Source organism: Dermacentor andersoni, chromosome 6 (assembly GCF_023375885.2).
Source record: "Dermacentor andersoni chromosome 6, qqDerAnde1_hic_scaffold, whole genome shotgun sequence".
Classification (NCBI taxonomy): domain Eukaryota; kingdom Metazoa; phylum Arthropoda; class Arachnida; order Ixodida; family Ixodidae; genus Dermacentor; species Dermacentor andersoni.
Window position 1 is genome coordinate 142,879,087 of NC_092819.1, and position 6,921 is coordinate 142,886,007.

The 6,921-nt window shown below is 43.9% G+C and overlaps 1 long non-coding RNA gene across 3 annotated transcripts in view; it reads left to right on the forward strand.

Annotated features, from left to right (window-relative positions):
- The window catches only part of LOC129382757 (uncharacterized), a 29,871-nt gene extending 23,243 nt beyond the window's left edge, over positions 1-6,628 (forward strand). For 2 of the 3 annotated variants that reach the window (XR_008610814.1, XR_008610815.2), the window contains exons 2-3: positions 4,956-5,023; positions 6,448-6,628. This is a non-coding gene — a long non-coding RNA (uncharacterized lncRNA). Of the gene's footprint in view, positions 1-849; positions 967-4,955; positions 5,024-6,447 lie in introns of all 3 variants that reach the window. The other variant, XR_008610813.1, reaches the window with a different exon arrangement.
- The last annotated feature ends 293 nt before the right edge of the window (positions 6,629-6,921 follow it).

Genomic DNA, 6,921 nt, shown 5'->3' on the forward strand with positions numbered 1-6,921 from the left:
TGCGTAGCCATGATACGCACACGACAAACTGCCTTAAAATATTTAGACTTGAGGGAAAGCTTCGTTAGCAAACGATAGCACGGCAATCAGCACTCGAATATAATTATAACCCTAATACTAATTGTAAATATTCATCTCATCTATGGGATCTAATGCGCGCGCTGTTGCTTTGTCTTTGCGTGTAGTAGTTGAGAGAGCCAGTTTAAGGGCGGAGAAGAAGAAAGAAGAGAAAAGCAAAAACTGCAGCGCCGTGGTTTTAAAGCGCACCCGTGGTAGAGAAACGGAATGCGATATAAGCGTGCGTAGCCATGATACGCACACGACAAACTGCCTTAAAATATTTAGACTTGAGGGAAAGCTTCGTTAGCAAACGATAGCACGGCAATCAGCACTCGAATATAATTATAACCCTAATACTAATTGTAAATATTCATCTCATCTATGGGATCTAATGCGCGCGCTGTTGCTTTGTCTCTGCGTGTAGTAGTTGTGAGAGCCAGTTTAAGGGCGGAGTAGTTGGAAGGCATACTTTCTAGGAAAAATGGCCGCTCAAGGAGAAGAGCCAGCTCGAGCGGCTTTAGAGGCTAGGAAAACTGCCTTAAAATATTTAGACTTGAGGGAAAGCTTCGTTAACAAACTATAACACGGCAATCAGCACTCGAATACGACGAGAGAAATTACTGAGACGTGGAAAATTCCCTTGAAAAAAAAAAAAAAAATCTGGTTTGCTAGGCAAATGCTTGTATGTATTGAACCTTGTATAACCTTGTATGCTTGTATAATCACCATGAAAGTACTTTTGGTTCAGTTCTCTTAGGGAAAAAATGTGCAACATGCTTATTTCTTTAGGCCAGTAGATTGAGCCCGTGGCGTCTGAGCGGATATATAAAGCGATGTAAAAGCGTTGACCACTACAGGACTCTGGCCGTCTTCGTCGCATCTCCTTTCTTTGCATCGATCCTAGAGGTGAGAGAAGCATACATATACAGTTTGCTATATAACTGAGCCTTGATATCCTCAGTCTTCAGTATATTTAAAGAATAGCCATGTATGGCTCACTGTTTCAACAAATATGAAATTTTAATCCGACTGGCATTATTAGTCTTATAGGACGTTTCACTTGAGGTAAAACATAAAACTGTGCAAATGATACATAGCCAGACATAACCAAGGTAACGTTGCTTGCCGTGGCTTCGAAATACTCAGATTATTTTTTTCACTCCGCCTAATTAGATAATTATTATTAGTATACTCAAATTCTCAATTCCTAAAATTATATGTATAGGGTTATTAACACAACTGCACAGCAACATGACAAACTCCCCATACAGCTTTCTGCTGCTCAATACGTGCCATATAAAAGGGTTTTTACGAGCATGAATGATGCCTGCGGATACGCACAAAGTGTGTCGAGCGGCCAACTGCGCTGCAATTTTGCCTGTATGTATCCACACATCCTCGACCTGGACTTCCTCACCCCGCATACTGCTCTCATATGATGTTCAGCCAATACTCTTCGCCCTGACCTGCTTATTCTGAATCCTGCTGAGCCAACTCCAAGACACTCAGTTCCGTAGACTTCGTTCGCCTGCGACCTTCGGCACGGATTTACGTTGACGCTTTGTAATCCCCACTGGTGCCCGACTGTCGCAACATCGCGTCTCCTATACAGGACTTCCTCCTTACACATGGTACCACTGTTATCTGTTACTGCAAATAGCGTCTGCCGGCCAGTGGTCAACTTTGGCATGATGACAGAAGTGCTGCCACGCAGAATGTCTCTGGCCCAGCTTTTCTCATTGAAGAATCCCTCAGTGGCATCTGTTTCAATAGACAACAATTCAACCGGGCATGCTGTCTAAGCATGCCATGAGCTTTACCGCCTGCTGTTTTCTTACCGCGACATATTTGACTTGAACGATAGTTTTTTAGCTCACACTACAGCTGTTAAACATCGCATAAGTACCTACGATGCCCCTCCTGTTCATCTCCGCCCGTATTCAGTGTCGCTGGCTGAGCGTTGAGTTCTTCTCGCAAAAGTTTGCAACATGCTTGCCAAGAGCATTATTGAACGCTCGTGTAGAACATGTACGTCACCTCTTGTAGTGCTGAAACTAAAAGACGGCTGAAGACGATTTTGCGCAGATTATCGGCATCTTAAATGGGTTACAAGAAAGGACGTGTATCCTCTAACTCGCATTCGTGACGCCCTTGACTGCCTCCATCGTGCTCCCTAGTTCTCATACGTTGAGCTTCGATCCGGCTAATGCCAGATCGTGATGAATGGTCTAGACCGCGAGCAGACTGCCTTTGTAACACCCGACGCTCTTTCCCAATTCAGAGACATGCCGTTTGGTCTATGTACATACAGTCCATTCTTACCGGTTACAAATGGTGGACATGCCTATGCTACTTGAACGACGTTATAGTATTCTCCCCAACATTCGCTACGCACCTCGAGAGCCTCTCACCAGTCCCGGACGTTTTTCGTCAAGCCGGTCTGCTACACAAGACATCAAAGTGTCAAATTGGACGTTCTTCGATATCTCGTAGAAGCTAACGGAGTGCAACCGGACCCAGGCGATATTCATGGATTTAGGCATTTCCCTGTTCAGAAATGTATCAAGAATGTTCTCAGCTTCATCGGTCTTTCCTCTTATGTCCGCCGTTTCATGAAAAATATTCGGGACAATAGCACGACCACTGACCAAACTTTTGAAGAATAAGGGACGATAACGAAGCGACCGTGTCCTCGCAGCTCATCAACATTCTCACAACTCAACCCGTTCTCGCCAATTTACATCTCTCTGCGCATACCCGTGTCCGTACAGATGCCAGTGGCCACGGAATCGGCTGAGTACTAGCACAATGCGAGCGCAGCAACGACTGTGTTATCGCTAACGCCGGAAGGCCCCTCTCATCTGCTGAGCGCAACTATTCCATCACAGAGCGTGAGTGTCTCACCCAATATTGGGCGGCTGCGAAGTTCCACCCATACTTATATGGCCCACCCTCGTCAGTCGTCATGGACCATCACGCGCTTTCCTGGTTGCGCACACAGAAAGATCCTACAGGAAGGCTTGGTCGCTTGGTGTTACACCCCTCGTAATATTCGTTATTTTTCATCTGCAAATCTGGCCTTGCCCACAAGGCCGCTGATTGCCTTTCTCTCTACCCGGTCGACGAGCGTGTAGACGCCGACACTAGTACCGCCAACGACATTTTCTCTTTGTATAACCATCGCTAGCATCGCCGATGAGCAGTACCGGGACCTATCGCTACGAGTACTCTACACTATGTAACAGATGTAGCAAATAATGACATAAAGGTCGTGGTGCTGAAAAGAGCGCCACACCTGCGGGGCAGCTGGCAGCGACTATCTCTACTAACAATGGGCTGGCTGCGCCTTAAATCCCTTTGGGGTCGGTAGTTCGTGCAACTAATCAGGCTGTGAGTCACAAAAGCAACTACTTCAGAAGAACGAAGGGGTGGTTCGCCCGTTCATTCGTTGATTGACACGCACTGTGACAGAACACCGGGTATGAAGCGACAACAGGCCATAACACGGAAACCACTAACAAATAGCGTTACGGCCTCAATACTTCAGAAGAGTATCCGCCGGTGAGTTCAACATGCGCCTGAAATGCGGGACAAGCGGCTGTACTTTCGCAGGTCCACCGTCGCCCGGCGCGGCTAGCGTTGAAGAAGCATCCATAAAACCCCAGTGCATGTTTCTCCCGTCTCTATAAGCTTCAGAACTCGGCAAAAACATGTGCCGTGCGTAAATAAGTTCTTAGTATTATATACCAAGCACTACCCATAAATGAGTACGATGTCTTCAGTATAGATATATCCGGAATCACTTGTCATTTACAACAGTATTTTTTTTGCACCCGCACTATGGTATGGTATGGTATGGTGAAACTTTAAAGAAGTCCTGCAGATCGTGAGTCTTCACGAAGCGGGCCGCTCCCACGTGGGAACCGGAAGGCCGAGCCTTTCGGCCGCATCGTGGGCCTGCTGGACAGCCACCCGCACTATGATTAGATAATACTGTTGAGTATTAGATTCGGCAACAGCATTTAAGATGGTAAGGATAAAGCAGGCACAGCTGTTTGATGAATGAAAAAGAATGATAATCATGTTCAAAAAAGATGAAATAATAAAAAGTTAACTTACTTTTAGAATAGGCTGAAGCTCACCATGGCGAGAAAACTAGGGAACGAAGAGCGCCATGTTTCACTGTTATGATTTGGTCAGGTTTCTGCGTTGAATCTTCCTTTTCCTTGTATTGCCATTCGGAAATAGGACTGTGTTCTACGCATCATTTCACAGGTCGCCCTTTACAAGATATTACCATGAGATAATTTGATTTGGTCTTCAATAAAGATGGCGTTAGCGTTCTACAAAGCAGAAGTTGAATCGCAATAGCTAACTCTTTAGCCCGATTCTAGTTAGACGCTGAAAACGTTAGAAGCCTATGGGGCAAAATGCACAAATAATGCAGATACTTCTAGGATTAATTGCCCAACGCTCATGTTGTATTTTAGAGATCCACTTCAGTTAAGCTATGGGAATGTATACACCTGATAACCTATAATTGTAATTATATCTCTTCTATTACTCTAAGCACTTTGAAGATACTTCGAATACGCGGCCGAATCACTCCCACAGCGTTGTCACATTGTAAACGTAGCATTCTTGTATTGAATTAAGCTTCTTGGTAAAACATGTAGAACTCTTCGTGAGGAGTTATCAATTTTCTGTTGCAAATGCACAAATACTAACAAGAATAATTATTAGCATCTTCAAAATAATTACAGTTCACCCATACGTTTTACGACCTTAATTCAAATGCGAAAGCAGGGGAGTAGATGAATGTAGTGAAAAGACATCATTCCATTACTGATGCACGAATGATATTAAGGAAAATATATGTTGTTTTTTATGTGCAGCTCTCTAGTCGAAGACATGGACTGCTTCCTTGGGAAATTCGTCTTCGTGGTGGTTGCGGCCGCATTCGGTAAGATTACGCAGCCAATGGAGGTATTGCTTCAACTTGACGGGGGTGGGGACCCACTGGAAAGGAGATGGCGACAGCGTTTGCGCAATTTGTTGTCGAAAAGCTTCATTATTTTTCTGTTCGCTTTGATATAGGAACAAACAGCAGAAAACTTAGGATCGCCTAAAATTGCCAAGAAGAATAGGGCTTCCCGGTGTCATATTCCTTTGATTGCAATGCACAGGCGAGATCATCACTGTCTTTTACTGCAATCTGTCACCAATGTAATGTGTTTAGGACATTTGATGGGTTCTCAAACAAATACCTTAGCGAATATTATTGTGGCACTTTTATTGAAATGGAGACACAATTGTTCTTTTGGTAATGGAATAGGGCAGTTTTCAATTCTATATATTTGAAGCTGCAAATAGCCTTCGCGCTAGATGTTTGGCCTGATTAAGTCGCAAGAGCTCGAAGTGTTCCTCTATGTATAATTTTTCGCAGTTCAGTAAAGCGACGTTGTTAGTGTAATGTGAAAATATTCAACTTTGGCTACATTGGTTTGCTACAACGATAAGTAATCATTATGCAATGTCTAATCAAACATACGCTATTCAATACGCATAGCATATATAAACCCTTACTTATGTGCTACTCAAAGGTTGTACCTGGACACTAACGCTCTTGATTACGTATTCATCAGTAGCGTCAAGGAGGACAGATCAGGCACACGTAGAGCGCAGACTGTTTTGCTTAGATATCGCGAGCTACGCATAGCCACCTGCGCAACAGTAATATTCTCGTTGAGGCACACAGGCCTTTACTTTTATGCGCTCACTCGTGCGGCCTGAATGCTGCGACAGCGATGAGGGTCGGCAGCCCAACGCGCTTGGGGTCCATGAAGGTGCGCCCTCCTATACGTATATGTATAAACGTTATTTGTTATGTTCGAGCAGTCAATACTTAGTGACTGTCTCTATCAGCGTTCGGTTTAGCGCAGCATTTTTATTTCTTCATATTGGCGATCGTGCAACACCGGAATCCTCAAGTGGGAGAGAACGCCAGCCCATAAGAATAAAAGAACGTATGTTTTAATTGTCCCTTTACTAACCGCTTGCGCCTTCTTTCTTGACTGCGATTTGTCAATCGGTGTATCTGTCTTTCGGAGCCTATGACACCCGCGAAAAAAGTGACAAGCTGTAGGAGTTTCCTTTACAAGATGTTTTCTTGTCTTGGTACAACTACAGAATTTAAACTGACACTGAATCAGTGCCTTTTCTTCTAATATTCGAGAATAAATGTCTCTGTTATATAGTTAAGTTGCCAGAGTTGAAAATTGATGGCTATAAACACCAAGAAATATATATTCCATTATTTGCTCTTTATTTCTCCTCCCCTTTTGGATCATACAAGCGAACCACTATCTTTGACTTGCCATTTTGCAGCTACGCTGATTATGGCCCCAAATGAAGCTGGGGCATTTCCACTCAGTGTATATGAAACTATTGAAAAGGCCAAGGGACGAATGGAAGACAACGTCGAGTGACGAAGCATCAGTCTTCCTGACACAGTGCGACTGGCTTGCGTTCCATTCAGGACACCTGCTTCATAACTGAATAAAATGAATGAAGCAAAATATACCCTGGAATGCAAAACCACTGCACATTATTGGAGACAAACTCTGTTTTGTGCAGAGTACACATTCTTTTTTATTTTGTTTAGTGTAATCGCCTTTAAGCGCTGCTGTGCGTATATTTCTCATTCTGTTCCACAGTCCCATGCTAAATGAGCCTTCCTTACAATATTTTGTGTTAAACGAGAAGAAAGGGGATTTAACGAGGTGCCCGATTTTATTAATCATATCATAGGAATCCAAAAAACGCTGACACCAAGGACAACGTAGGGCAAATTACTTGTGC